We start from the raw sequence: 11,340 nt of genomic DNA on the forward strand, positions 1-11,340 counted from the left end.
TCCGTAATGGAGGCAGTTATTGAAGAATAAACAAATTGTGTGACCCCTTCTGGGTATATGTTTGTATTCCTTGTAGTTCTTGTTGTTGCCGTGGGCTCCAGGAAGTTTAACAACTCCATAGAGTCAAGGTCTGTGGATCAACCTCCGTAACGGAGACAGTTATTGGAGAATAAACAAGTTGTGTAACCCCTTCTAGGTATATGTTTGTATTCCAAGTAGTTCTTGTTGATGTCGTAGGCTCCAGGTAGTCTAAGAACTCCACAGAGTCAAGGTCTGTGGATTAGCCTCCGTAATGGAGGCAGTTATTGAGGAATAAAAAAGTTGTGCGACCCCTTCTAGGTACATATTTGTATTTCAAGTAGATCTTGATGTTGTCATTGATGCCAGGTAGTCTACGAACTCCATAGAGTCAAGGTCTGTAGATCAACCTCCGTAATGGAGGCAGTTATTAAAGAATAAACAAGTTGTGTGACCCCTTCTGTGTATATGTTTGTATTCCTAGTAGTTCTTGTTGTTGTCGTGGGCTCCAGGAAGTTTAACAACTCCATAGAGTCAAGGTTTGTGGATCAACCTCCGTAACGGAGACAGTTATTGGAAAATAAACAAATTGTGTAACCCCTTCTTGGTATATGTTTGTATTCCAAGTAGTTCTTGTTGTTGTCGTAGGCTCCAGGTAGTCTACGAACTTCACAGAGTCAAGGTCTGTGGATCAACCTCCGTAATGGAGGCAGTTATTGAAGAATAAACAAATTGTGTGGCCCCTTCTGTGTATATGTTTGTATTCCTAGTAGTTCTTGTTGTTGTCGTGGGCTCCAGGAAGTTTACCAACTCCATAGAGTCAAGGTCTGTGGATCAACCTCCGTAACGGAGACAGTTATTGGAAAATAAACAAATTGTGTAACCCCTTCTAGATAGATGTTTGTATTCCAAGTAGTTCTTGTTGTTGTCGTGGGCTCCAGGTAGTTTACCAATTCCATAGAGTCAAGGTCTGTGGTTCAACCTCCGTAACGGAGACAGTTATTGGAAAATAAACAAGTTGTGTAACCCTTTCTAGGTATATGTTTGTATCCCAAGTAGTTCTTGTTGTTGTCGTAGGCTCCAGGAAGTCTACGAACTCCACAGAGTCAAGGTCTGTGGATCAACCTCCGTAATGGAGGCAGTTATTGAAGAATAAACAAGTTGTGCGACCCCTTCTAGGTATATGTTTGTATTCCAAGTAGATCTTGATGTTGTCATTGATGCCAGGTAGTCTACGAGCTCCACAGAGTCAAGGTCTGTAGATCAACCTCCGTAATGGAGGCAGTTATTGAAGAATAAACAAATTGTGTGACCCCTTCTGGGTATATGTTTATATTCCTTGTAGTTCTTGTTGTTGTCGTGGGCTCCAGGAAGTTTACCAACTCCATAGAGTCAAGGTCTGTGGATCAACCTCCGTAACGGAGACAGTTATTGGAGAACAAACAAGTTGTGTAACCCCTTCTTGGTATATGTTTGTATTCCAAGTAGTTCTTGTTGTTGTCGTATGCTCCAGGTAGTCTACGAACTCCATAGAGTCAAGGTCTGTTGATCAACCTCCGTGATGGAGGCAGTTATTGAAGAATAAACAAGTTGTGCGACCCCTTCTAGGTATATATTTGTATTTCAAGTAGATCTTGATGTTGTCATTGATGCCGGGTAGTCTTCGAACTCCATAGAGTCAGGTCTGTGGATCAACCTCCGTAATTGAGGCAGTTATTAAAGAATAAACAAGTTGTGTGACCCCTTCTTGGTATATGTTTGTATCCCTTGTAGTTCTTGTTGTTGTCGTGGGCTCCAGGAAGTTTACCAACTCCATAGAGTCAAGGTCTGTGGATCAGCCTCCGTAACGGAGACAGTTATTGGAAAATAAACAAATTGTGTAACCCCTTCTAGATAGATGTTTGTATTCCAAGTAGTTCTTGTTGTTGTCGTGGGCTCCAGGTAGTTTACCAATTCCATAGAGTCAAGGTCTGTGGTTTAACCTCCGTAACGGAGACAGTTATTGGAAAATAAACAAGTTGTGTAACCCTTTCTAGGTATATGTTTGTATCCCAAGTAGTTCTTGTTGTTGTCGTAGGCTCCAGGAAGTCTACGAACTCCACAGAGTCAAGGTCTGTGGATCAACCTCCGTAATGGAGGCAGTTATTGAAGAATAAACAAGTTGTGCGACCCCTTCTAGGTATATGTTTGTATTCCAAGTAGATCTTGATGTTGTCATTGATGCCAGGTAGTCTACGAGCTCCACAGAGTCAAGGTCTGTAGATCAACCTCCGTAATGGAGGCAGTTATTGAAGAATAAACAAATTGTGTGACCCCTTCTGGGTATATGTTTATATTCCTTGTAGTTCTTGTTGTTGTCGTGGGCTCCAGGAAGTTTACCAACTCCATAGAGTCAAGGTCTGTGGATCAACCTCCGTAACGGAGACAGTTATTGGAGAACAAACAAGTTGTGTAACCCCTTCTTGGTATATGTTTGTATTTCAAGTAGTTCTTGTTGTTGTCGTAGGCTCCAGGTAGTCTACGAACTCCACAGAGTCAAGGTCTGTGGATCAACCTCCGTAATGGAGGCTGTTATTGAAGAATAAACAAGTTGTGCGACCCCTACTAGGTATATATTTGTATTCCAAGTAGATATTGATGTTGTCATTGATGCCAGGTGGTCTACGAACTCCATAGAGTCAAGGTCTGTGGATCAATCTCCGTAATGGAGTTATTGAAGAATAAACAAATTGTGTGACCCCTTCTGGGTATATGTTTGTATTCCTTGTAGTTCTTGTTGTTGTCGTGGGCTCCAGGAAGTTTACCAACTCCATAGAGTCAAGGTCTGTGGATCAACCTCCGTAACGGAGACAGTTATTGGAGAACAAACAAGTTGTGTAACCCCTTCTTGGTATATGTTTGTATTCCAAGTAGTTCTTGTTGTTGTCGTATGCCCCAGGTAGTCTACGAACTCCATAGAGTCAAGGTCTGTGGATCAACCTCCGTGATGGAGGCAGTTATTGAAGAATAAACAAGTTGTGCGACCCCTTCTAGGTATATATTTGTATTTCAAGTAGATCTTGATGTTGTCATTGATGCCGGGTAGTCTTCGAACTCAATAGAGTCAGGTCTGTGAATCAACCTCCGTAATTGAGGCAGTTATTAAAGAATAAACAAGTTGTGTGACCCCTTCTTGGTATATGTTTGTATCCCTTGTAGTTCTTGTTGTTGTCGTGGGCTCCAGGAAGTTTACCAACTCCATAGAGTCAAGGTCTGTGGATCAGCCTCCGTAACGGAGACAGTTATTGAAGAATAAACAAGTTGTGTAACCCCTTCTCGGTATATGTTTGTATCCCAAGTAGTTCTTGTTGTTGTCGTAGGCTCCAGGTAGTCTACGAACTCCACAGAGTCAAGGTCTGTGGATCAACCTCCGTAATGGAAGCAATTATTGAAGAATAAACATGTTGTGCGACCCCTTCTAGGTATATATTTGTATTCCAAGTATATATTGATGTTGTCATTGATGCCAGGTGACCTACGAACTCCATACAGTCAAGGTCTGTTGATCAACTTTTGTAATGGAGACAGTTATTGAAAAATAAACAAGTTGTGTGAACCCTTTTAAGTATATGTTTGTATTCCTAGTAGTTCTTGTTATTGTCGTGGGCTCTAGGTAGTCTACGAACTCCATAGAGTCACGGTTTGTGGATCAACTTCCGTAATGGAGCCAGTTTTTTTTTTTAAATGAACAAGTTGTGTGACCCCTTCTAGGTATATTTTTGTATTCCTTGTAGTTCTTGATGATGTTATTTATGCCAGGTAGTCTACGAACTACATAGAGTCAAGTAGTTCTTGTTGTTGTCGTGGGCTCCAGGAAGTTTACGAACTCCACAGAGTCAAGGTCCGTAATGGAGGCATTTATTGAAGAATAAACAAGTTGTGTGGCCCCTTCTGGGTATATGTTTGTATTCCAAATATATCTTGATTTTGTTATTGATGCCAGGTAGTCTACAAACTCCATAGAAACATTCCTTGTAGTTCTTGTTGTTGTCATGGGCTCCAGGAAGTCGTAGGCTCCAGGTAGTCTACGAACTCCACAGAGTCAAGGTCTGTGGATCAACCTCCGTAATGGAGGCAGTTATTGAAGAATAAACTAGTTGTGCGACCCTTTCTAGGTATATATTTGTATTCCAAGTAGACCTTGATGTTGTCATTGGTGCCAGGTGGTCTACGAACTCCATACAGTCAAGGTCTGTTGATCAACTTTCGTAATGGAGACAGTAATTGAAGAATAAACAAGTTGTGTGAGCTCTTTTTAGTATATGTTTGTATTCCTAGTAGTTCTTGTTGTTGTCGTGGGCTCTAGGTAGTCTACGAACTCCATAGAGTCGCGGTCTGTGGATCAACTTTCGTAATGGAGGCAGTAATTTGAAAATAAACAAGTTGTGTGACCCCTTCTAGGTATATGTTTGTATTCCTTGTAGTTCTTGATGATGTTATTGATGCCAGGTAGTCTACGAACTACAAAGAGTCAAGGTCTAATGATCAACCTTCGTAATGAAGACAGTTATTTGAGTATAAACTAGTTGTGTAACCCCTTCTTGGTATATGTTTGTTTTTCAAGTAGTTCCTGATGTTGTCGTGGGCTCCAGGAAGTTTATGAACTCCGCAGAGTCAAGGTCTGTAGATCAACCTCCGTAATGGAGGCAGTTATTGAAGAATAAACAAGTTGTGTGTCCCCTCTTCGGTATATGTTTGTATTCCAAGTAGATCTTGATTTTGTCATTAATGCCAGGTAGTCTACGAACTCCATATAGACAAGGCCTGTTGATCAACCTTCGTAATGGAGACAGTTATTGGAGAATAAACAAGTTGTGTGAACCCTTTTTAGAATATGTTTGTATTCCTTGTAGTTCTTGTTGTTGTCGTGGGCTCCAGGTAGTCTACGAACTCTATAGAGTCAAGGTCTGTTGATCAACCTTCGTGATGGAGACAGTTATTAAAGAATAAACATGTTGTGTGACCCCATATTAGTATATGTTTGTATTCCTAGTAGTTCTTGTTGTTCTCTTGGGCTTCAGATAGTCTAAGAACTCCATAGAGTCAAGCTCTGTGGATCAACCTCCGTAATGGAGGCAGTTATTGAAGAATAAACAAGTTGTGTCCCCTTCTAGGTATTTATTTGTATTCCAAGTAGATCTTGATGTTGTCATTGATGCCAGGTAGTCTACCCTTCATGATGGAACCATTAATTGAAAAAATAACAAGTTGCGCATCTCCATCTGTTGGAATGTGTGCATCCCAAGTAGTTAAAGTTGTTGTCATTAGCAGTTATTGAAGAACAAACACGGTGTGTAACCTCATTTTGAAATATTTGCATTCCAAGTAGTTCTTGTTGTCATGGGTTCCAGGTAGTATACAAAATGCATACGCAAGGAAAAAAACGGGCTACAGTCAAACCTCCATGAGTCGATATTGAAGGGACCATCGACTCATGGAAATATCGAGATGTGGAATAGGAAATCTTTGGAAAGCTCTTTGGAGGGACCATCACAGTAACCCAGAAAATATTTTTTGATATGGAATAATTTGCTTCCATGAGTCGATATCGAGTCATAGAACATCGACTCATGGAGGTTTGACTGTAATATTCCATAGACCATATTAAGCGTGTAGATTTTAAGGCCTTTTTCTAAAGGGTTGTACCACTTTCAAAACAAGCCGAAAGATTTTAGATTACGCGTGTAGATCTTAAGGCCCTTACCCAGGGTTTTCTTGGATGACCATGAACCTATGCAATGGACGCATTATATTCTATGTACCACAAAGGGGTTGTACCATTTTTGAAACAAGGCAAAAGATTTCTGTTTACGCGTGTAAATCTTAAGGCCCTTTCAAGGGTTTTCTTGGATGACCGTGAACCTATGCAATGGACGCATTCTATTCTATGTACCACAAAGGGGTTGTACCATTTTTGAAACAAGGCGAAAGATTTCTGGTTACGCGTGTAGATCTTAAGGCCTATTCCAGGGTTTACCTGGATGACCGTGAACCTATGCAATGGACGCATTCTATTCTATGTACCACAAAGGGGTTGTACCATTTTTGAAACAAGGCGAAAGATTTCTGTTTTCGCGTGTAGATCTTAAGGCCTATTCCAGGGTTTTCTTGGATGACCGTGAACCTATGCAATGGACGCATTCTATTCTATGTACCAGAAAGGGGTTGTACCTTTTTTGAAACAAGGCGAAAGATTTATTTTTACGTGTGTAGATCTTAAGGCCTATTCCAGGGTTTTCTTGGATGACCGTGAACCTATGCAATGGACGCATTCTATTCTGTGTACCACAAAGGGGTTGTACCATTTTTGAAACAAGGCGAAAGATTTCTGTTTACGCGTGTAGATCTTAAGGCCTATTCCAGGGTTTTCTTGGATGACCGTGAACCTATGCAATGGACGCATTCTATTCTATGTACCACAAAGGGGTTGTATCATTTTTGAAACAAAGCGAAAGATTTCTGGTTACGTGTGCAGATCTTACGGCCTATTCCAGGGTTTTCTTGGATGACCGTGAACCTATGCAATGGACGCATTCTATTCTATGTACCAGAAAGGGGTTGTACCATTTTTGAAACAAGGCGAAAGATTTATTTTTACGCGTGTAGATCTTAAGGCCTATTCCAGGGTTTTCTTGGATGACCCTGAACCTATGCAATGGACGCATTCTATTCTATGTACCAGAAAGGGGTTGTACCATTTTTGAAACAAGGCGAAAGATTTATTTTTACGTGTGTAGATCTTAAGGCTTATTCCAGGGTTTTCTTGGATGACCGTGAACCTATGCAATGGACGCATTCTATTCTATGTACCAGAAAGGGGTTGTATCATTTTTGAAACAAGGCGAAAGATTTCTGTTTACGCGTGTAGATCTTAAGGCCTATTCCAGGGTTTTCTTGGATGACCGTGAACCTATGCAATGGACGCATTCTATTCTATGTACCACAAAGGGGTTGTATCATTTTTGAAACAAAGCGAAAGATTTCTGGTTACGCGTGCAGATCTTAAGGCCTATTTCAGGGTTTTCTTGGATGACCGTGAACCTATGCAATGGACGCATTCTATTCTATGTACCAGAAAGGGGTTGTACCATTTTTGAAACAAGGCGAAAGATTTATTTTTACGTGTGTAGATCTTAAGGCCTATTCCAGGGTTTTCTTGGATGACCGTGAACCTATGCAATGGACGCATTTTATTCTATGTACCACAAAGGGGTTGTACCATTTTTGAAACAAGGCGAAAGATTTCTGTTTACGCGTGTAGATCTTAAGGCCTATTCCAGGGTTTTCTTGGATGACCGTGAACCTATGCAATGGACGCATTCTATTCTATGTACCACAAAGGGGTTGTACCATTTTTGAAACAAGGCGAAAGATTTCTGGTTACGCGTGCAGATCTTAAGTCCTATTCCAGGGTTTTCTTGGATGACCGTGAACCTATGCAATGGACGCATTCTATTCTATGTACCAGAAAGGGGTTGTACCATTTTTGAAACAAGGCGAAAGATTTATTTTTACGTGTGTAGATCTTAAGGCCTATTCCAGGGTTCTCTTGGATGACCGTGAACCTATGCAATGGACGCATTCTATTCTATGTACCACAAAGGGGTTGTATTATTTTTTAAACAAGGCGAAAGATTTCTGTTTACGCGTGCAGATCTTAAGGCCTATTCCAGGGTTTTCTTGGATGACCGTGAACCTATGCAATGGACGCATTCTATTCTATGTACCAGAAAGGGGTTGTACCATTTTTGCAACAAGGCGAAAGATTTATTTTTACGTGTGTAGATCTTAAGGCCTATTCCAGGGTTTTCTTGGATGACCGTGAACCTATGCAATGGACGCATTCTATTCTATGTACCAGAAAGGGGTTGTACCATTTTTGAAACAAGGCGAAAGTTAATTTTTTACGTGTGTAGATCTTAAGGCCTATTTCAGGGTTTTCTTGGATGACCGTGAACCTATGCAATGGACGCATTCTATTCTATGTACCACAAAGGGGTTGTATCATTTTTGAAACAAGGCGAAAGATTTCTGTTTACGCGTGTAGATCTTAAGGCCTATTCCAGGGTTTTCTTGGATGACCGTGAACCTATGCAATGGACGCATTCTATTCTATGTACCACAAAGGGGTTGTACCATTTTTGAAACAAGGCGAAAGATTTCTGTTTACGCGTGTAGATCTTAAGGCCTATTCCAGGGTTTTCTTGGATGACCGTGAACCTATGCAATGGACGCATTCTATTCTATGTACCACAAAGGGGTTGTATCATTTTTGAAACAAAGCGAAAGATTTCTGGTTACGTGTGCAGATCTTACGGCCTATTCCAGGGTTTTCTTGGATGACCTTGAACCTATGCAATGGACGCATTCTATTCTATGTACCAGAAAGGGGTTGTACCATTTTTGAAACAAGGCGAAAGATTTATTTTTACGCGTGTAGATCTTAAGGTCTATTCCAGGGTTTTCTTGGATGACCCTGAACCTATGCAATGGACGCATTCTATTCTATGTACCAGAAAGGGGTTGTACCATTTTTGAAACAAGGCGAAAGATTTATTTTTACGTGTGTAGATCTTAAGGCCTATTCCAGGGTTTTCTTGGATGACCGTGAACCTATGCAATGGACGCATTCTATTCTATGTACCAGAAAGGGGTTGTATCATTTTTGAAACAAGGCGAAAGATTTCTGTTTACGCGTGTAGATCTTAAGGCCTATTCCAGGGTTTTCTTGGATGACCGTGAACCTATGCAATGGACGCATTCTATTCTATGTACCACAAAGGGTTGTATCATTTTTGAAACAAAGCGAAAGATTTCTGGTTACGCGTGCAGATCTTAAGGCCTATTTCAGGGTTTTCTTGGATGACCGTGAACCTATGCAATGGACGCATTCTATTCTATGTACCAGAAAGGGGTTGTACCATTTTTGAAACAAGGCGAAAGATTTATTTTTACGTGTGTAGATCTTAAGGCCTATTCCAGGGTTTTCTTGGATGACCGTGAACCTATGCAATGGACGCATTTTATTCTATGTACCACAAAGGGGTTGTACCATTTTTGAAACAAGGCGAAAGATTTCTGTTTACGCGTGTAGATCTTAAGGCCTATTCCAGGGTTTTCTTGGATGACCGTGAACCTATGCAATGGACGCATTCTATTCTATGTACCACAAAGGGGTTGTACCATTTTTGAAACAAGGCGAAAGATTTCTGGTTACGCGTGCAGATCTTAAGTCCTATTCCAGGGTTTTCTTGGATGACCGTGAACCTATGCAATGGACGCATTCTATTCTATGTACCAGAAAGGGGTTGTACCATTTTTGAAACAAGGCGAATGATTTATTTTTACGTGTGTAGATCTTAAGGCCTATTCCAGGGTTTTCTTGGATGACCGTGAACCTATGCAATGGACGCATTCTATTCTATGTACCACAAAGGGGTTGTATTATTTTTGAAACAAGGCGAAAGATTTCTGTTTACGCGTGCAGATCTTAAGGCCTATTCCAGGGTTTTCTTGGATGACCGTGAACCTATGCAATGGACGCATTCTATTCTATGTACCAGAAAGGGGTTGTACCATTTTTGCAACAAGGCGAAAGATTTATTTTTACGTGTGTAGATCTTAAGGCCTATTCCAGGGTTTTCTTGGATGACCGTGAACCTATGCAATGGACGCATTCTATTCTATGTACCAGAAAGGGGTTGTACCATTTTTGAAACAAGGCGAAAGTTAATTTTTTACGTGTGTAGATCTTAAGGCCTATTTCAGGGTTTTCTTGGATGACCGTGAACCTATGCAATGGACGCATTCTATTCTATGTACCAGAAAGGGGTTGTATCATTTTTGAAACAAGGCGAAAGATTTCTGTTTACGCGTGTAGATCTTAAGGCCTATTCCAGGGTTTTCTTGGATGACCGTGAACCTATGCAATGGACGCATTCTATTCTATGTACCACAAAGGGGTTGTACCATTTTTGAAACAAGGCGAAAGATTTCTGTTTACGCGTGTAGATCTTAAGGCCTATTCCAGGGTTTTCTTGGATGACCGTGAACCTATGCAATGGACGCATTCTATTCTATGTACCACAAAGGGGTTGTACCATTTTTGAAACAAGGCGAAAGATTTCTGGTTACGCGTGCAGATCTTAAGGCCTATTCCAGGGTTTTCTTGGATGACCGTGAACCTATGCAATGGACGCATTCTATTCTATGTACCAGAAAGGGGTTGTACCATTTTTGAAACAAGGCGAAAGATTTATTTTTACGTGTGTAGATCTTAAGGCCTATTCCAGGGTTTTCTTGGATGACCGTGAACCTATGCAATGGACGCATTCTATTCTATGTACCAGAAAGGGGTTGTACCATTTTTGAAACAAGGCGAAAGATTTATTTTTACGTGTGTAGATCTTAAGGCCTATTCCAGGGTTTTCTTGGATGACCGTGAACCTATGCAATGGACGCATTCTATTCTATGTACCACAAAGGGGTTGTACCATTTTTGAAACAAGGCGAAAGATTTATTTTTACGTGTGTAGATCTTAAGGCCTATTCCAGGGTTTTCTTGGATGACCGTGAACCTATGCAATGGACGCATTCTATTCTATGTACCACAAAGGGGTTGTATCATTTTTGAAACAAGGCGAAAGATTTCTGGTTACGCGTGCAGATCTTAAGGCCTATTCCAGGGTTTTCTTGGATGACCGTGAACCTATGCAATGGACGCATTCTATTCTATGTACCACAAAGGGGTTGTACCATTTTTGAAACAAGGCGAAAGATTTATTTTTACGTGTGTAGATCTTAAGGCCTATTCCAGGGTTTTCTTGGATGACCGTGAACCTATGCAATGGACGCATTCTATTCTATGTACCAGAAAGGGGTTGTATCATTTTTGAAACAAGGCGAAAGATTTCTGTTTACGCGTGTAGATCTTAAGGCCTATTCCAGGGTTTTCTTGGATGACCGTGAACCTATGCAATGGACGCATTCTATTCTATGTACCACAAAGGGGTTGTACCATTTTTGAAACAAGGCGAAAGATTTCTGTTTACGCGTGTAGATCTTAAGGCCTATTCCAGGGTTTTCTTGGATGACCGTGAACCTATGCAATGGACGCATTCTATTCTATGTACCACAAAGGGGTTGTACCATTTTGAAACAAGGCGAAAGATTTCTGTTTACGCGTGTAGATCTTAAGGCCTATTCCAGGGTTTTCTTGGATGACCGTGAACCTATGCAATGGACGCATTCTATTCTATGTACCAGAAAGGGGTTGTACCATTT

Source organism: Armigeres subalbatus, chromosome 2 (assembly GCF_024139115.2).
Source record: "Armigeres subalbatus isolate Guangzhou_Male chromosome 2, GZ_Asu_2, whole genome shotgun sequence".
Taxonomy (NCBI): domain Eukaryota; kingdom Metazoa; phylum Arthropoda; class Insecta; order Diptera; family Culicidae; genus Armigeres; species Armigeres subalbatus.